The sequence below is a fragment of the Paramisgurnus dabryanus genome, chromosome 8, assembly GCF_030506205.2.
Source record: "Paramisgurnus dabryanus chromosome 8, PD_genome_1.1, whole genome shotgun sequence".
Taxonomy (NCBI): Eukaryota; Metazoa; Chordata; class Actinopteri; order Cypriniformes; family Cobitidae; genus Paramisgurnus; species Paramisgurnus dabryanus.
In genome coordinates, this window is record NC_133344.1 from 32731974 (window position 1) to 32753782 (window position 21809).

Sequence of the window (21809 nt, forward strand, 5' to 3'; positions counted from 1 at the left end):
TTTCTCAAAATGTGTGGGTCGTAAAACAAATCTGAATATGTAAATGTAAATACAGTATGTAATTGTAATTGAGCACTAATTAGATTTTTATCATTGTTGAAATATTGAGGACATTCACCCCCTCTAACTGTAAGCAGCCTGCTATAATACAAAACAAATGCATTCCTGATTCCTAGATCGAGTAAAGCAGAGAAATGTAGTATACGTAATGTTAAAATTAGTATTTATAGTATTTTTACAGTAACACTAATAGTGCACAGTGGCAAAATTGAATGTTTGAATGTTGCTGATTTAAATAATAAAAACATTGTGCTTTTTTACAGTAGTATTTCTGTAAATAATATGTAAAAAAAATAATATAATATGTACAGTAAATCACCATTGTAGGAATCAATAGGAATTACAAAAATTCAAAACTTAAACATTACGGTAAATTGATGTAGGTGCTTAATTAAAGGGGTGCTTAATTAATTTTCCTATTTTTCACAGGAAAATATGTGGCTTTAATAGAAAATAAATATGACCACATACAGTATGATTGAATTAGGACATTGGCTGGAATGACATTTTAAGCAATAGGTCAAAAGCTTTTAATAAGATCACATCTCTCTGCCTGGAGAAAGTTGAAGGGGTCGCTATATTGACAGGAGCTCTTGTTTGTTTGTGTGTGCGTGTTCATAAAGGCATATCGATGTGTGTGTGTGTTGAGTATATAAATATCTGCGTGTGTCCCTGAAGAGTCGGGTATGAGTGGCAGGGATTGGTTATGTAAGGAGTCACAACGGGTTGCAGTGGACAGCCTGACCACAGATCAGGTCAACCAAGTGTGACACCAACAGCTTCTCACTGACACACCACTGACACTGTCTGTCACCGGACCTGTCTGTCCCACTCTGAGTGTATGTGCGTCTGCTCTTTTTATGGTCCTATAGCTTCACCGTACATACCTGCATAACTATCAATGCTCAATTCACGTCCCTCTTCTGATCTCTTATAGATGTGATTGCTTTACTAACAGGATGGCAGGCAGCTGTGATGTTGAAGGTTACTTTGATAATTTAATAATGTAGCATTAGTGAGTACTGACCAACCAGAGCTTTGGCCATAACAATGCTCTTGGATAGCTAAAGCTTGGCGTTAGTCGTGCATGGGTCACGGGTTCGAACCCAGGGAACACACATACTGATAAAAAATCTATACCTTGTAATGCACTGTAAGTCGCTTTGGATAGAAGTGTCTGACAAATGCGTAAATGTAACCAACTGTAGTAGACGGTAATAGACAACAAATTATTTCTTAATAGCTTATTACACCTTTTCAAAAAAGCCGAAAATATTAAGCAACAAGTAGTTTCCCATTAAAACAGTACAGTCTCCCAAAGATCCATTCATCCACCTTCACAATGTGATCATCTCTGCTATCCTAAAACTAAGTGTCCTGAACAAGTTTTCTACTTACAGTATGTGTTATGGAAAAAGAGCCCATTTTCCCATTTCCATGATCTTAAAATAATACGACATAGCAGCAAGACCACCACCAATTTTGTGTAGTATAGAATAGGATTTAGAAAAGGAAGATACACATTATTAATGTATATTTTGGTTACATTTTGTATGTAAATGCACTGTTTTACTGTTATTGCTAAAATTATCATAAATATTAAGATGAAATATGTTTAATGGGAATACCATAATAAAGTATAATCTATATATTTGTGCCATTATTAAAGGTATTTAAAGATTAATATGCATATAAGCAATAAAAAAGATGTGTGAGCAAACAATTTAATCATTATTATTAAAACAATAAGCATAATAACAAGAAATGCACACATTTTTTCTACTATTAGAAATTGGCTGATTGTTTAAAAACATGAGTCAGAAAAACGCATCAGAACTCATGTTGTTTGATTATTTTGAACTGGGTGACATTGCAGTTTGTACGCTCTCCACTTCTAAGATTTCACAACATGATCATTTGAAACAAGAAGTAAAAAGCAAACCTTTCGCTATCTATCAATATTGCCAGATGTCATTCTAATATCGATATTGACACTTTAATTTTGTATTGGTCCATCCCTAATACTGTAACAACATTGCCAGCCTTTCATTTTGAGTCTGCTTACTCTATTCACAAGTGTTTCTCACACAAAGTTGACAGCCAAAAACTGAAGTGCAGTTCTGTTGAAGTAACATTATTACAACAAAATTTAGTTCCTCCTATAATACCATGCAAATCCCAAATTTCATCATGAGAAAAAAAGGTTAATATTTACCCACCCTTTTAAATTCTAATACAAACGCAGTCATTTAAAAGAGCCAGTTAAATCCAAAGACATCAGATAACAGAGCGCTGCCGTCTCCCAGCCACCATTCACCCTCTCCCACAGAACACGCTGTCAATGCAAAAAGCTTTAATCTTGTAAAATCCACTAATGAAGTGAGAGATGATGTTTAAGAGCGAGCGAGGCGGTCCGCACAATTAACCCCACCGGTTCCCCCCTCCGCTTCAATACCACCGTCATTGACGGATAAGGACAAGTGCACTTCACCGCTTCACAGTCTACGACACTTTTCCCAAAAACTTTCCCAGGATACCACCGAGCATCAACAAGTTTATGGGGACCCTACTAGTGCAGGAAAAATCAGCTTTAAATCTGAAATTATATGACGGTAGTACTTTGTAATTACTAGGTACCAGCCCTGAACCTAACCCTTAACCTAACCCTAACCAATATTAAGTACATTGATTTACAAGTATTTTATTGGGTAAATACACTCTAAATATCAAAGTGCTACCAAAATGACACTGAAATGATACTGTGTTCCTATAATTTGGCAAAGTGTTGCATTTATTATCATGGGTTCGATTCCTAAGAAACACAAACAGATAAATAAAAAATGTACAAACAGAATGCACATTAAGTCGGTGAAAATGAGCAGTAATACGTGTGGTTCATACATGTGCAAGTAAACAAGTTTCCCGGTAAAGCGACTCACCTGATGTGCATGTCCAGCGCTGAGCGTCAGATGCTCTCCTCCTCCTCTTCCTCAGATGTCTCCGGATACCCGAACCCTGACCCTCCCCTCCACTCAATTCTAGGGTCCGAGACCCGTCGGGCTCCCTCACACACACACACTCACACTCAGGGGGTGACAGGGGGGTCAGACGGGGCCAAGAACAAATCCCAACTGCCGGCACAAAAGAGCGGGCGGACACACACAACACACAGCTGCTGCTGGAGTGTGAGAGAGTGAGCTTGTGTTTGTGGGCGGACGGCGGCAGTGACCACACTCTCGCTCTCCACCTCTCTCACTTTCCCACCATCCGGCTCGGGATCGTCTCAGATATGACTTGAGCTGGAGGATGCGAGCCTGTTTCCTCATCTGGCATGCTTCCCTATTTGGATCTCTCTCTCTTTCCTGGTAGAGCTTCTATTCTTTTCATTTCCTCTTGGGAGAGCTGCACGCACCGGTTGTCCCTTCACCCTCTCTCTCTCTCTTTCTCTCTCTCTACTCAATTGCTAGTAAATATAAAAGAAATGCTTGTACAGCCTCAGTCTCTCTCTCTTTCTCTCTGTCTCTCTCACTCAATCTCCCTCTCTCGCTTTCTCGTTTCTTTCTCGTTTACACTCCCTCCTCCCCACTGCCCCTCAATTTCTTTCTCACTGTCAAAGCTGCCTTTCAAATGCTGATTAGCACACAGAGTATTGGGGGGGGGGGGGGGCTTATGGCTAACATTTGGCTAAAATTCCTTCACATAGTGCAAATAACGAATCATAATCTCAGTCTTTTTGTTTTGTTTTGTAGAAATGCAAGTGCTCGTGCAAGACTTGTTTTTTAAAGAATAGGCCCGTAACTAAAAGTACGCTCTTTCTCTTTTTAAAATTTTTCTTTTAGATGTATTTATACTCTTTGCATTTGGCAGACGATTTCGTCCAAAGTGACTTACAGTGCATTTATGCTGTATGTATGTTTATATCAGTATGTGTGTTTCCTAGTAATCGAACACCTGACCTTTACATTGCTTATGTTTTGTTGCTTTAAATATCACCACTGTTTGGCGGAAACCTTGTATTTTCGCATTTTGTTATTTTTTCGTACTATTGGCCATACTTTCATTGGCCAGACCGTTTCTGCTTGTTTGTAGCATAAGGTTCAATAATGAAGAAAATTTACAGCATTTTCTTTACTCAACAAAGACATGTAAAGTAAATACAGTACTGTGAAAAAGACTTAGGCCACCAAGCTACCATTAGATTTGTTGTTATTGCAATCGTATAGTGATCATATATAGTTATTTCTCAGTCTCTTTATTAGAATACAACAAAAAAACAGGAAATGTGTGTGTAGTATTAAAAACTGCATAAAAGTATAAGCTAAAGTGTCAAGTATCTAGGGTAAACTCCACTTGACCAATCTCTGCAGGATCTCTTAATCCTAAATTAAATTAAATCCTAATTTCAGAACTTCAGTCTCCTCAAAAAAGCTCAAGATGTGTTTCGTGCCAAGAGAGGTCACACTAAATACTGACTGATGCCTGAAAAAGACATTTAGTTCTGAAAATTGTTTTGTTTTTAATTTTGTCTAAGTATTTCCTGTATTTTCTGTTTGTATCTTAAAAAAGAGTGGAAAATAAATACGGATGGACATTAAAACTTTGCTAAAACAACAAAGCTGGTGATGGTGACCTAAAACTTTGGCACAGTAGTGGAGAAGTAGTGGAGAAGACCTAACATAAAAGTCTAAAATTTGTCATTGAGTCAGTGGGCCCTATCTTGCACCCAGCGCAATTGACTTTGTCAGTGACGCATGTATCATTCGTATTTTGCACCGGCGCACAGCGGGTTTTTCCCTCCACAGACGCACGTCGGCAAACTAGGGAATGAACTTGTGCTCCCTGGGCGGTTCAGCGCAAAAAAGGAGGCTTGTTCCGGCGTAAACCATCCCTGATGCTATTTTCCAGTTTCAAAAAACAATTGTGCCACTGACCAGATAAAAACTAGTCTAAACTCAGTGGCACGTTGTTCATTATGCTATTTTAAGGGCGCATACTTGACCATAATGTATAGCGTGCACAACGCGCACACACTTTGCTTATCTAATCTACACAGATGCAACAGTTATTTTTGCAAATCATAAATTGTTACAATAAAAAATATTAACACATGAGATAAGGGGAATCATAGTGGTGAGCATTGTGGTGATAGTTTTTATTTATTGTGTGGCTGCGTTAAAAAATGATCATGCAAATAACGATTAAAATATTTTCATAAGTTTGTTGTGTGGCTGTATTACGCTTATTTTATGTAAATAATAATTAAAATGTTTTCATAAGAAACCTTAATGTATGTGAACTTGATTTGTAAGTGTACTTTGGGGTTGGACTGCTTGCGTTTCTTGGCTTTCAGCGGTGAGGGTGGACACAGCGATGTCCTCTGCTGGCGTCAGGTCCTGTGTAGAGGCAGATCCACCTCCCGTTACACGGCGTGACTGATTTATGCTGGCGAGCTTGGGATTCCTCCGTCTCCTGATATCATTGTAGCGCTTGCGGTGCAACGTCCTGGGGATGCCAGCTGATGAGACAATTGCGGCTATTTCCTCCCACGCCTGTTTAACCGACGCTGATTTTGGTGGATTTCTCCTATCCCCATACAAAACAACTTCTCTGCCTTTGACTGCTCTTACAAGAATGCCGGTCTCCTCGGCTGTGAACCGCTCCTGGGTGCGCCTGGTAAATCCGTCATAATAATAGCAACCCGCCATGGAACTTGCGCACTTGCGTTTAAAGGGAATGTTGGATAGCGTTCTGATTGGTTTATTTGACGTTACGCCCAAACCACAACTATGAATAATGAACCTACTTCAGACCAACCCCTTATTGATTTGCGCCTGGCGCAAGAGTTATTTCTCCCGCCGGGAAAATAGCAACAGCGCCCAAGATCCGCCCACAAAGTCACTTGTGCTTTGCGCTTTGCACTTGCGTTTCAGATCGTTGAAATAGGGCCCAGGTAGTCTTACCAGCCTGTGCACAGAACTTCATCTTTTATAACATTTTAGCCAAATGAAAAGGAAACTGAGCGTCCACATACCGTAGATACAATATACAATAAGTTGATGAAAACAATATGTGATGCTCTGGACATTAAAACTTTGCTAAATCAACAAAGTTAGTCTAAAACCTTGTAACTCCATTTGCGGGTTGATTTTGGTAAAATGATAATAATATAATGACACATGCAAGTGTGTAAACACATATAAAACCACACTACCAACTTTGACAACACGTTTTTAATTATTTATCCATTTCCTGAAAAGTAGCAGGAAGAAAAAAACACAATTCAAAATGCAGGTCACTTTTTGCCCTACTGCCTTGTTTTGAAACTAAAATACTCAATATCTGCCCCACTACTGTTACAAAAACAACTGGTTTCAAACAGGTTTACCAAAATATCTTTTGTTTGTATATTGACAGTCCCTACTCTCAGAAAAAAATGGGATAGTACCCTTAAAAAGGTCCTAATATGTACCAATTAGGTACAGATATGTATACATTTGTACTCTTAAGGTACAAATATGTACTTTTTGAAATGGTACCACCCAGTAACAGATTTTCAACCTTTATTTCCGAGAGTGTACCCCAAATTTATTGGTTTGGCCAATATTGCTGGACAGGATGCTAAAAAACCTGATCTCACAGGAATTTGTACATATTTCATAAAATTTGGTTGTACGAATTCATACATACTGCCAGTTTTAATAGCACAGAAGAGACAGGAAGCCCTATTTTAAGGATCTAAGCGCATGGTCTAAAGCGCAAGGCGCACAGTCTAAATGGGCGTGTCTGAATCCACTTTTGCTTATTTAACGATGGGAAAAATGGTTTGTGCGCACAGTCTAAAAGGTTGTTCCTATTCTCAAAAATGAGTAATGGGTGTCAGGGTTTCCCGCAGAAAATTTGTTAGTCAAGGTGGTAGGGTTGGACGGGTGGGCGGGGCCAAGGGCGTGGTAATCAAAGGGGCGGGGCGTATGCGTCATAATGAAAATAAAAATATTTTAATAAAATAAATAAATAAAATATTTATTTTTAAAACACTCAAATAAAACTTAATTTTGAAGAAACTATGACAAAAATGAACACATACTAGATTATTAATGAATTTTAATGTTTTTAACAGATCCCTTTAATGGGAATAGCTGCGTTATGAAGTGAAACTAAAGGGTTAATAAACACAAACTAAAGCAGATGTTGTAGAACGTCTCGCGAACGATGATAGATTGCGCAAAGATTGGTAAAAACTGATTATTTCACACTATTAATTACATTATCTTAAAGGAGTGTAACTACTGTAGCATGTGAATAATGCAAATGAATAAAGTCAGCAAGAGCGCTCAACAATTATATCTAATCAACATGCACGTGAAACCTCAGCAGGTTGCTCAAACAACAAAATCACCAGCTAACTTACTTTAAAATGAGAAGAACTAGACTAATACAATAAAGCCTTGAATAACCCCAAAACATAAGTCCACTTACAGTTCTCACGGACACGTGTTTTATCAACTGGCTATCCTCCAGACATGATGGACCACGTCTTATCTCATTTCGGCCGTGTGGTGCGCGTGCACGCTCGCGGTGTGAAGCACGTCCGCGCTATTCTCCGAGATGTTTTATCAACTGGCTAGTTATTCTCCAGACAGTGACGGTCCGGACCACGTCTTTCTCATTTCGGCCGTGTGGCGCGCGTCCCCGCATGCGGTGTGATGCGCGTACGCGCTATTCTCTGAGATGAACTTGACGCCTTTTGTGCAGCGAATTAAAAAAAAAAAGTTAGTTAAGGCGGTAGGGTTTCCAAGCTTAGGCAGGCCGCCTTAACTGAAATATGCAGCGGGAAACCCTGGGTGTGTTTTGGGAGTAACGTGCAATAAACCAATGAGAGTCTTGTCTCCTATCCTCTTTAAAAGCCAATTGTGCTTGCGCCATGCCGATTCGCTATTTAGATTTATTTTTAGACCCATTTTAGATTAATGTTAAAAATATATATTTTTTGTAGTAAAATCTTTGGTTCTCTTTAAAAGTCATTTTCTTTCAGTAATGGAAGTAATAATAGCAGGCTTTAATTTTACTGTAAAGGTATTGATATGTGATCAGTGTAATATAAAAAAATTATATACACATATGAAAAGGTTTGTACTCTAAAAATGCTTTGTTTGAAGAGTTTCGTTGCAAAACGAGATAACTCCGTTTTTAAATTTTTTGTCAAAACACGTTTATTATTATGTTATCATGTTATTATTTTGTTTTATGGTGCTACTTAGCTGTATTTTTTAAGTTATGAAGGTTTAAATCAAAACAAACCAACTGCAGTTGAATTGATATTAATTGGAATGCACAACCAAAAAACGACATTTCTGAAAAATTAAAACAACGGAGTTATCTGGTTTTGCTACAAAACTCTTCATTTGCAACAAACAGGAGGTAAAAAAATTCAAACGTGTGGAAAGCCGAAACGTTTCGGCACTCGGACGGCGCCGTGAGGGTTTTGAAAGCCATTCATGTGTTTTGTCAAAAAAGTCCCTGCTGCACACGCGTCAAAACCGTTTATGATAAACTAGACGCTAGAAGCAGCAGGCATTTATTTTGACATGACACTTCACGCTCATAGGTTTACTTGACGCACCGAACACATATTTTGAAATGACGAACCACACACATGACGGGCTACATATGTTATGACAAACTTTGCATCGAGCACCCATAGCACTTTGTTTTGTTCATGTGCACATGTCTCCGCATGTGAAAGATAAACGTCACACACGAAGACATGCGCACATGAACAAAACTGTGAAGGTGGAACGCGAAATCAGGGTAATGAGTCGATTGTTTTTTATTTACGCTGTTTATGAGCTTTCCCCAATAAAAGAAAATCTTTTTACCCTTTTACATGACCCCACACATTATCAGTTTATTATGCATAATTGTCGTAAAGATATTTAGATATTGTTATTGAAATAGTGTTAGGTAGAGTGTTCCAATAGATCAGTTTTGCATTAGCAGCAAAAAGGTCGTGGGTTTTATTACCAGAGAAAATACATACAGAAAAAACAAATTTATACTTTGTAATGCACTGTAAGTCACTGCGGATAAAAGCATATGCCAAATGCGTAAATGTAACCTTGATTTTCCCTAAACAACACATTTCTTAAACAAACACGTACTTGGGTCGCCATGCACAAAATAACTCTTAAGAGAGTTTGTGTGTGTGTATGTGTGTGTGTGTGTGTGTGTGTGTGTGTGTGTGTGTGTGCGTGTGGGTTGGTCTATGTGGTTTACGAGGACATGAATAGTGAATGACATGTTTATTATGCTATAAAGGTGGTTTACAGGGACACAGAGAGTGTCCTCATAAACGGAAAAACTAAAAAAACATACTAAATGGTAGTTTTTCATAGATTAAAGACTGGCAACAGGTTTTTGTGACATTGGGGTTAGGGACTGGGGTAGGTAAGGGGAATAGAATATAACAGTTTGGACAGTATAAAATGCATTGCGTCTATGGAGATGTCCCCGTAAACCACATACACCAACGTGTGTGTGTGTGTGTGTGTACAGATATCATCTCACTCTAACACACAGCCACACTAACAAACATGCATACACTCTCACATATCTGAGCAAATAAAGGCGATCGGGCCGTTTCGCACACCCGCACCCCTCTCCTTCCCTCCCTCCACAGTTCGTTCTTCTTGCCCTCAAACACTACTCAGAATATTGATACATCACCCCCTCCTTTCTTTCCTCCCTTTCTCTCTCTTTCTCTCTCCATCACTCACTTTCTCTGCTGAATACTGATAGGCTGTCTACTCCGTGGTCTGGGTTTCAAATTCTCTCTCTCTCTCTCTCTCTCTCTCTCTCTCTCTCTCTCTCTCTCTCTCTCTCTCTCCATGCACTCGCAAAAAGCTCTCCGTAACATAAAGGGGAAAACGGCAGAAGTTAATGCACTGAGAGCAACATAAATTCAGTTAAGTACCATTTCAGATTATGTCGAGCTAAAAAGTTGGCTTAAGCATTCACGAAGGAGGGGAAAAGAATGTGAGCGGCCCAGACGGCGGTATAAAAAGAAAATAAAGAAGTGTGTGGGAAATGTTAAAGAGCTGTTTTATTTGTACTTTTGCTATTGTCACAACAGAACAGAGAGAGAGAGAGAGGGAAAGAGAGAGAAAAAGAGAGAAATAGCAAGACGTTCAGATAAGAGAGGTGACTCCCCTGGTAGTTTAAACAGCTGACTGCAAAGTTGTCATACCCAAACACATGTTTACCATTCAAAGGTGTTACATTAAAGGTAAATCTAACTTAAACAGAATAAAAACACCCAAATATAGTAAATATATAAATAGAAATATAAATAGTGACTCTGGACCACAAAACCAGTCTTAAGGGGTGTACACACCAAACGCGAATTCATCGATTTGAACCAGTAGATTACATACAAAGTCAATGCAAAGACGCGAATAGATGCAAACTCACGCGGGGTGATGGGAATGATGCAAATTGAAGTTAAAAATATTCAACTCAAGCACAAAATTTGAACGACACAAAGTTAAATCTCCGAGCAATCTAGAGCGAGGAACACGTCGTGTTTGGTGTGTATGCATAAATGTCGCATGGTTATACTTGTAGCAATAGCCAACAATACATTGTATAGGTCAAATTATTGATTTTTCTTTTATGCCAAAAATCATTAGGCTATTAACTCTTTCGCCGCCATTGACAAGATATTTCGTCAATCAAGAGAAAACGCTTCCCTGCCAATGACGAGATTTTCCGTCTTTCCGCAATACCACTATTTTCCACCCTTCCGCAACTTTTTAAACCCGGAAGTATTGCCCTATGGCAAGCGGCTGCATGTCCGTGTCTGTTTTAAAGATCGCTCTGAATGGGATCTCTATGAAAAGTCCGTCATAAAAATGGAATTATCTCTGCTTTTTGCTCAAAATGTGGTGTTTTTGCAGAAACCTACCCATATTCAAAAGCTGATTACAGAAGAACCACTGACGGTAGGATGAAACGGTTTTTTTTTTTTGTTTGAAAGCAGAGGGTCTGTTCTTTCATTTGGTATATTGTATGTTTATTTATTTAAAGAAGAACATTTTCTGGAAGGCATTAAATTTAGGTGAAAATCATGAAAAACGCTGGCGCTGGCTGGCAACTTTTTTTTTAAACGCTGGCGGTGAAAGAGTTAAGTAAAGATCATGTTCCATGAAGATTTCATGTACATTTCCTACCATAAATATATCAAAACATAATTTCTGTGAGTGGATCCTGAGTCAGTTTTTCTTGCACCGTCAGATTCCAGATTTCCAAGTTGTATCTCAATTGTTCAAATAGTGAACTATCCTAAAAAACTATACATCAATAAAAAGATTGTTTATTCAATTATTTATTTAACTAAAAAAAAATTATTTAAATTTATTTATTGTGTAAAGAAATAATTTTAAGGATAATTAAAACTTTATTTATATTTAAAGCACATTTTGTTCCTATTCTTATTACCATTTAAAACAGCATTCAGAATATATATATATATATATATATATATATATATATATATATATATATATATATATATATATATATATATATATATATATATATTTATATTTAAAGCACATTTTGTTCCTATTCTTATTACCATTTAAAACAGCATTCAGAATATATATATATATATATATATATATATATATATATATATATATATATATATATATATATATATATATATATATATATATATATATATATATATATATATATATATATATATATATATATATATATACTGTGCTGTCCATGTTAAACATCTGTGATTGAAATGAATGACCAAATCAACAAATGTATACCAAAAGCATTAATGAAATACTTGTGCTGATGTTTTGATAATACTTTCTGGGTTTTGACATGAAACACATACAATTTGTTTACTAATTTACTAATATATAACCTCTAAATATTTATAGATAGTGGGTTTTAATAAGGGTAGAGCTTAGATCATACTTTCCAAGCATAGTCTATATACAGTGAAACCATACTGTATATGTACATTTCTATTAAAGATCTACTATTAGTTTTTTTATCATTCGAAACAATTCTCCCAACAAATTATTTATTATAGTTATTTTACTATCTGTAGGCAGTTTATGGTTGCAACAACACATTAATATAATGTACATTACTGTATGTGCATTTATACTCATTTTACAATGCAATCAGCATTTAGGGTCAGAAATATTCCCTATACAGTGTACAGGGTTCCCACACCTTAGTTAAATTCAAATTCAATTACCTTTCAAGGACTTTCCAGGTCCAATACCCTCAAATTCAAAGACTAAATGTGGGAACACTTTTCAAGTGAGAGCAAGGTTACATCGTGTTACCTTTTAAGATACATTGTTACTAGGGCTGGGCCGATCCACTTTTTCTATTACCGATAAGATTTCGATCCCTGTATTCTGAGTATCGACCGATACCGATCCCGATCCAATACTAGTATTTTTCTTGATCCATTTAGAATTGTGTGTATAAACACATAAATATATATACGCATACATATACACACAAAACATGTTGCACAAAATCAGGAGAATATCATGTCAAGTGAATTTTTTTTTAAATGAGATTCAAGTTAAAAGAATGTAAGTGTTCTTAAATATTTATTAATTGTTTTTGAGTGGACATATGACTGAGCAAATAAATAGTTCAAATACATTTAATTGCACAAACTGTCACAACATGAAATACTTTTTAATCAGACGTTTAAAATACGGCTTTGTGTGTGTGTGTGTGTGTGTGTGTGTGTGTGTGTGTGTGTGTGTGTGTGTGTGTGTGTGTGTGTGTGTGTGTGTGTGTGTGTGTGTGTGTGTGTGTGTGTGTGTGTGTGTGTGTGTGTGTGTGTGTGTGAATGACATATTTAATTCACGCTACTCCAGTGTATTAACTCTGCGAGCACCAAACCATTCAGTTTTTGTGACCTTAAATATCTTCATATATGAATTTGTTTTTCGCATAAGGCTGTTGAATATATTAGGAAGTTTTTGAATACAGTGTATAATAACATTTATGGTGCTTTTATAATAGTTTGACTTTTCTGTAGCATGACAGTAACAACCACAAGTAACGCACAGTATCGGATTTGGATCGGCCCCGTTTTTCCGATACCCGATCCAGCAAAAAAGGGCCGGATCGACCCGATATCCGATCCAAAGTATTGGATCGGCCCACCCCTAATTGTTACAGTTCCCTTTTGAGGGAACTCGCGCTGCGTCAAATTCAACCAATGGTGAGGGTTAACAACAAAGACAGGGTGACGCGGGAGCCAGGAAGTGTACGGCTATCTGAAATATTGCCAAAGACGGCGTTACAGGGACCCAGGAAGTATGGCAAGGGAGACGCAGCGTCTCATTCCCTTCTCAGGGAACAACAGTTACATACGTAACCCAAGAAGTTTTCATGTGTCAAACACAACTATGCAAAAAGGATTTTGGTATGAATCAACACTTGCATACAGAAGATATAAGCATTTAAAGCAAACAGTTTAGTACATGTGCTTGAAAAGTCTAGAATTTTTATGATATTATCATACACTACACAGGGAATAATATGTTTTTTTTTTCAGAAAATTTCTTGCATAAAATAGATTTAAGCACTTTCAATGACCTGTATATATGTATGTATATTTTCAAAAACTTCCCTGGGCTGGGCCTTGAATTTTTTCCCCAAAATGTACAAACTTTCAAGGATTTCAAGGACCCGTGGGAACTCTGAGTGTAAATGAAATTCCCTTCTGTTCAAAATTTTTTGCTTGTCTTATCACGATGGAGGGTTCAAGTTTGATTACTTAACTACTAAATACAGATTACAGTATACAAATGAGAAGCCATTTCTGTCAAAAATGAGATAATGATATTAACCGAATGCTCTCAGCACGTATTATACGTTCATCAAATACTTTCGCTTCAAATCCGCCTAATCCGGCCTCAGGTCATTCAGAAATACCACTTTGTTGGCAGAATCTGTTAAGAGTAGTGATGCACCGATGTATCGGCCGCCGATATTTATCGGACGATTTTTGATGAATTGAAACCATCGGCATATCGGTAATAGTACGAGAGAGGCCGATAACGATTGTTTATTAATTAACTGCATAAAGAAATCCATTATATGTAAAAAAGATGTGTTAATGTTCTTAATAAAATAAATGCTGAATAGCAAAAACCACCTTTGAAGGTTGTTATGCTGTCTTATCATATTTGTTTTAGCTTAATTATGTTGGTCAGTTGAATGTTAATTAGATCCAATCCATGTTTAGTAAAAATAATTTGATGCAGAAATAAACTAGCTAATAGACCAACTGTATAGTATTGAATACAAGTGTTTAATACCGGCATCGGCCAGAAGTTGTCTGTTTAAATCGGTATCGGTATTGGCCCAAAAATAATCCTATCGGTGCATCCCTAGTTAAGAGTTTGATAAAAATGCTCATTTACAAGAAAACATGTCAGACGTACTTAAAGGGTTTTGCATCTGAACTCTTCAAATACAGTATTTAATATGTAACCAAAATCAACTGAATCATGTACTGTATAAATGCACAAAACCAAATAATTGGTGCATACACTGCAAATCCCAAATGGCAAAGAGTGTGAGTTGTTTCCAGCTAAATGCTGTTTACACTGACAGCGATTTACTGCACCGAAGCGACCAGAAGTCATTCATTTTCAACGAGAGCTGACATTTAAGGTGACATGAGCGACAGGACAGTTTAACTTCATGTAAATGCACAACGATGTCATCTGCAATCGGCCAATGGGAGAATAGCAACCAGTGATCATGTGATCTACTGCCTGATCCAGTTGATACAGCAGTCGGGCAGAAAAGTGACAGTGAACTGAACTTCTTCAATTAATATAGACTCAATTCTTTTTTTACTCCTTACTTGTCTATCTATCGCTCTGCCTCGCTCTCTCTTTCTCTCTCTATTCAGCTCTAAGCCACAGCTGTCCTACAACACATCTCGAAACCTTTAGCAGCTCTGACAGCACAAAAAGTAATTACTTCTCTAATTTACCTTGTCCAATAAAAGAACATGACTGTATGTATGTGTGTGTGTTTGAATGGGAGAGGATCTGTGTCAGCAAAATATCTCTGTGTGCGTCTGTGTGTATGTGTCGAAATACTCATTTGTGGGCAAAATATGGAAATGTGTTACGGTGTGTTTGTATGTGCATTTAAATGTATGGGTCTTAACGTTTGTCTGTGTGTAGCCTCCCCTTGGTCCAATTACTCATACGACCCCTTCATCCTCCAAACCTCTTCAGTGTACACTCGGCCCCAAATCCCTGTTTCCCTTGTGAGACGCCCCTCCGCATTTTTCCCTGACCAGCCAGACCTCGCCTCCACCCCCTCCTCCCAAACCCCGTCCCAGGTGAGCTGATGACATCAGGGTGGCTTAATGATATCTGAATATTAATGAGCTGTTTTGCATACTAATTATATAAGCAACTGAATGAACGAGATTAGAGAGACGTGAATGCATATTAAATGTTATTGCTTTAGTCAACATGAATGGCTTTTACATCTTATTTACTAAATGTGATGTATAGCAAGAAAAGTTGTATGGGACTTGGTTTTAGCAGGTGGGAACTGATAAGAGTAGGAGAGTTTAGTACTCTTAGTACTAATTATAGGAATATAAATATAAAGTACTGGGGCGATTACCCAAGAACCAAATATTCCCAGTATAATTTTCCAGGTTGCATTCAGGTGCAGTAAGGATACTAGGTGATGTATCATTCATTCTGATGGCCGATCTGAGATCTTTGCGCATGGTCACAGTGTTCAGACAGTGATAGGAAGAATAAAAAGCGTTCAGACAGCAATCTGCTCCAAACAATACCCTTTAAATTCGTCTAGTAAAGGTATCCAGTGAGTCTCATACCTGAAATATATATATTGCAGAAAATTTTAATATGACATATGATAGTTTTCAAATCAATATCAGATTGAATCATTCAGCCACATTTCTGAACAAGATCAACTGATTCATTGGACCGAGAACCACCATAAAAAAACCTTTCTCATGCTTTGCGCCAGACATGTAAAAATATTTGTTTGTAATCATAATATTATGAAAAAATGCAATGCACAACAAATTTATATTAAATCTTTATTTTAGGCCATTTATATGGCTGTTTGATGGCCATTAATCACAAAGGGGATAAAAAAGAATTCATCAGAGGCAGGGATATAAAGACCGGAGGGGGGTAAACCCCCCTATCCCCCCAGAAAGTCGCACTATGATAGCAGCGAAAAGATTTGAGCTACAGGAACATGCGTAATATTTTTTAGCAAACCCCTTTCACACCATAAAGATGAAGTTTGATCAAATGTTTAAGATATTAGCGGAGACCAACCTGATCTCACAAAGTTCAGTGGGATAGACACAGAATTTTTTGCTAATTTTTCCGTGGCATTCTCACGTATCTCCGCATTTTTCCGTGGCCATGTTACGGACTTTCTTTTTCCGTGGCATTCTCACGGATTGGTTACTCAACTGCTTTTTCCTATTTTCAAACCATTTTCGCTTCGGTTTAGGGTTAGATTTGGTGTTTGCGTATGTCACTTTAACTATTGGTTTATACTATTTTTTTCTGATTTATTCTTTTATATTTTCTAAACTTTAAACAATTGTCGCCTGGTGTTGGAGTTAGAGTTGAGTTTGGGTAGGGATGTCATTTTATGTAAATCTAACCCTTAACCGAAGCAACAATGGTAAGAAAATAAGACAAAACAGAGATCTGTGAGAATGCCAAGGAAAAATGACCTATCCACGTGACTATCCCACAGAAATTCGTGAGATCAGGCTGCGGAGATAACAATAAAGTTACAGAAGAACAATGTCATTGTGATCACTTTAGCCATCCTAAATGTATGAAACGGCATACATGTAACTAATGGTAGCCCTTTCATTTTTAGATGAGTGTAATTCCCAAAAGCTCTTTCCTCAGTCGGGAAGTCAATCAAATTTTTTAGAATTGGAAATTCAGCTTATGTATCCTTCACAGTGCACAAAGAAATTAAATAAGGTACATTTTGATTTCATCTGGACTTTAAAGTTGACATCGTCTGATTCAGTCTCGACTGACCTCTTCTGTTGATCAAATTCTTGTTTTCTTTTTATCTACTCTGCCAGGATCGGAGATCTCTCTCTCTTTCTTCTCGAGTCTCTCTCTTTTCCTCTGCTCACCTACTCGATATTCCATCCTTGTTTCCCTGCAGTCTCCAGCACAACTTTCTGACCCACTTCCTATTTCCACCCTGGCCCTGTGATCAAAGCCTGCAGGACGGCATTGCCTTGGGCAGCGGAGAGAGGGATGAGGGAATTGAGAAGAAGAAGTGGAGGAAAAGAGGGATGAACAGGCACATGGGTGGAAATGGAAAGATCACAAAAAGATGTCGGTCCCTCTTTCCAAGGACAAAGAGACAGAATGAGATCGCAAGACGAGGTCAGGTAGTCCTGGTCATCCTAATGTTTGAGGGAATTTTCCTGAAAAACGTCTACCCACAGGGCGTTTCATTGTACTGTAAGTCTCTATTCTACCTTAGGAAATACATGGGAATTTATTTTATCAACTTCATAAAGTCATAGCTAATAAAAAAAAAAAAAAATCACATAATTCCAAAACCAAATGTGACCCTGGACCACAAAACCAGTCATAAGGGTCAATTTTTGTATTTATTTTTATTTATAAATAAGCTTTTTATTGACGTATGGTTTGTGAGGATAGGACAATATTTGGCAGAGTTAAAAAAGGAATCTGAGGGTAGAAAAAAATTTAATATAAAAAAAATCGCCTCTAAAGTTGTCCAAATGAAGTTCTTAGCAACTGCATCCACTCAAATTTTTTTAAATATATTTAGAGTAGGAAATTTACAAAATCTTTACATAATATCCTAATGATTTTTGGCATAAAAGAAAAATCGATCAATTTGACCAATACAACGTATTTTTGGCAATGTATTAACGTGCTATATCTTGTGGTCCAGGGTAATATAGGACTTCGGAGAAACAGGGAGAGGTTTTTGTTTTTGTTGAAAAAGGCATTGTGTTTTTACCATCTTTTGGGGTCTGTTTACATCGTTTTCATCGATCGGATAACAAGTGGATGAGAGAGACACATTCACTTTTACACGTGGTACTTAAATCCGTCACTTTTGTCCACTTTCGGCCACTTCTGTCCTGATTACTTTGAGACTGTAAGAGACTGTGGGCGAGTCCCTCTGCTTTTATTTAAAGAAATGACGGGTTTAAATTGACGTGGTTATGTCCGAGTTCACTGCTCGAGTTGGACGAAAACATGCTGAACAGTGTTTTGTACATGTATATGTAAGAGCTTTCTGATATTTCAGTGCAATTGATGAAATAAGCTTGCACAACTTTCACACGCTCACAACCTAATACTGTTTGATCAAGAACTGACTTTTTTCAGCATACATTTTAATCAAAATTGTATTTTATTTAACAATTGTATGCATTTGAAAATTAGAGCCCCAAGTGTACCTAAAACAAAAGAGTTTAATCAACAGGTTTGTGGCTCCTTATCTCTTATTTTATTAAGTACCCACTTGTAAACTTATGTTCACTGTTCTTTTTTTATAAATATAGTATTTGTATTAAATCTATATTCATTGAGTTGAATTGAGAATCGAGTTTAAAAATGTTCTGAGAATCGGAATCGAAAATCGTTCAGAGAATCAAAATCGATACCCAGCCCTACTAAAGATAGCGCTGTATGTGTTTGCGCTAGAAGTCAGAAAAAATGTAAAACATTGTGCTCAGTACATCACATTTTTTTTATATTTAATCTTTATTTCAATGTCTGCCTTTGGTTTCTTCATCCTTTCAGCTTAGTTTTTTTTTTGTACATCACATTAGATAAATGGGCAGAGAGTATGCAGTGTTTTGTGGCTGTATGAACTTGTCTTACAACTTTACCAAAAAACTAAAATTTATAGAGTGCCGCAAGGATGACATATGTAGGCCAACCCGGAAGTTATCACTGGTTCCCTCAACAAAAAGCCCATTCATTTTTCACATACACTTTTGGATTATGGCAGAAAATAAGACTGAAAAACTAACTTTTTGGTGTAGTAAAATATATTATATTAACTTTCATAATTTTTATAGTAATATTAACATTTATTAAGAACTAGATTTTCCTAAGTAAAATGATAACAAATACACAATTACTTCATTTACAAAACAAACTGTGTGGGAATAGTAAGTCATATTATATATTTTCTTGTATTATTTAACTGTTTTATAGTCACTGCACATAGTCCTTAAATAACTAAGTACATTTTAATAAAAAAATTGCGCATTCAAGTAAAAAATCTGAGTTAATTTAACGTAAGCGTATAAAATCCATTAAACTAAAACATTCACGTAAAATGCACTTACAACTGTTTGCAAATGTTGTAAGGAATAACCACAATCCTTTGCGCCTGATTATTTAGATTTTTAAGCTTTTACACAGAATAAGAACAGATAAGAACTTTAACTACTTAAATATTTGTTAACAAAATCTCATAAAGGTTTAAGCTCTTATAATATTGATGTTGTTTTGTTGTAAATTATAATTTTGTGAAGTCACCGTTCAGGTAATCAGTGGTTCGTTACATGAACCCTGTTCAGAACATTACATTGTATTTCTCTCCACAGTGCTGATAATGCATGTCAGAAACACAGTTTGTGTGCGTTTCTGTTCAGAATCAAGTTTATTCAATGACTGACTTATAGCCAGTCATGAATTTTGTGTTATAATGCCATTTATAACACTAAGAGTAACTAAGTCCATACAACTATGTTAAAGAAACAATCTACCATAAGATTTATTTAATATTTATAGGACAGCAATGCTTCAATATTCAAAAAAATTATAGACTTTCCCTAATGATTTAAATAAATCTAATTTCTAAAATAAAAATAATTAAGTGACATTTACTCAATCATTTAACAAATGTTTCATGCATTATTGAGTAGATTTTATTTGATTTTAGTAGGTAAGTTGTACACTGCAAAAATTGATGTGTTAATTTTTTACACATTTTGTGTGTCATGCCATTTAAGGCGTTATTTCATGTTAAAATAAAGGGAAGGGACAACACAAGTGTTAAAAACAGTGACAGGAGTAACGCGTTACAAAGTAATTCCATTACTGTAATTCCACTACTTTTAGCGGTAATGAGCATGTAACAAAGTATTTTTTTTATTAAATCAAGTAACGCAATTACAATTATTGAAATTTAAATGAGTTTGTTTCTTGCGTTACTCTATTTTGTGATAAATGAACACTTGCAGACAAGACATTTCTGATCTAATGTTGCAGGACCCTGGTGGGCGGCAAAATGAATAATAACACAGGAGGTGTGTTAGTATAGGGACAACACATTTAATTAAAAAAAAAAATACTTTGTTACATGCTCATTATAAAGTGTTGGAATTACAGTAACGGAATTACTTTGTAATGCGTTACTCCCGTCACTGTTTTTAACACAACTTGTGTTGGCCTTTTCATTTATTTTAACATGAAATAACGCCTTAAATGGCATGACACACACAATGTGTAAAAAATGAACACATCTTTTTTGCAGTGTACTTTAAAAAAAGTGCAAAAGTACATTTTACAAGTTGTTTTTTTTCTTCCGTGTGTTTTAACAATCGTTTATAAGCTAACACATTTTTCCAACAAGATAATCTCACAGATCAACACTTTTATGATTGAAATCTAAATGCATTTACTATAAATTTAAGGCTAACCTTAGGCTACAAGCGAACTACTCCACCTCCTTTCAACATCAATGTCCTCATTTTTCCGTGGCCCTGCTACAGACTGTCTTTTTCTGTGGCATTCTCACGGATTGGTTACTCAACTGTTTTGTCCTATCTTCTTACCATTTTTGCTTCGTTGAGTTGGGTTTGGGTAGGGATGTCATTTCATGTAAATCTAACCCTAAACCGAAGCGAAAATGGTTTGAAAATAGGAAAAAGCAGTTGAGTAACCAATCCGTGAGAATGCTACGGAAAAAGACAGTCTGTAGCAGGGCCACGGAAAAATGCGGAGATCCGTGAGAATGCCACGGAAAAATTAGCAAATAATTCTATCCCACGGAACTTTGTGAGATCAGGTTGCATCACCATAAAGCTTCGGCAGCTCTTTCAAACTTTATCAAACACATTTCAAAACATGTTCCCTGATAAGATTATTTGTTGATAAATCTTTGTTGGGAATTGTGCCCATGTTGCATTGTTTTTGAGATCTTCCCACCAAAGTTTGTAGTTCCATGAAGCCACTTGTTAGCAACCAACAATTAAAATACACTTTAAAGCTTTAAAAAGTCAAAATCGGGGGGAGTGTTGGTGTGATTTATGTCGTGGAATAAAACATTAAAATATTTTGGGCTGATGCTAACCCAATATCTTATTTAAGGAGTTTAACCAAAACTTAACCCCATTGACTTTGGGATGATGGAATACTCTGCAGTACTCTAAATGCACTTTCAATATGGTGTGTTTCCTTCAGCCGATTGGTTGTTTGAATGTGCGGAACGGAAAAGCATCTGAGTTCCTGCCTACAGCTAATGGATAAAGAGTTTAGGGAAGAACAAAGATATGTATAAAGAGCGAGAGAGCACGTATACGTGTGAGAGTGGAAGACACTCGCCCATTTGTACCCAGACCGGAGCATCTTGTA

The 21809-nt window shown here is 36.6% G+C and overlaps 1 protein-coding gene across 2 annotated transcripts in view; it reads right to left on the bottom strand.

Moving 5' to 3' along the window:
* The window catches only part of npas1 (neuronal PAS domain protein 1), a 49135-nt gene extending 45758 nt beyond the window's left edge, over window positions 1-3377 (bottom strand). Inside the window, exon 1 of one of the 2 annotated variants that reach the window (XM_065281578.1) lies at window positions 3000-3377. The gene's annotated coding sequence lies outside the window, so the exon portion shown is untranslated. Of the gene's footprint in view, window positions 1-2279; window positions 2395-2999 lie in introns of those variants that run through there. The other variant, XM_065281579.1, reaches the window with a different exon arrangement.
* Window positions 3378-21809: the final 18432 nt, after the last annotated feature.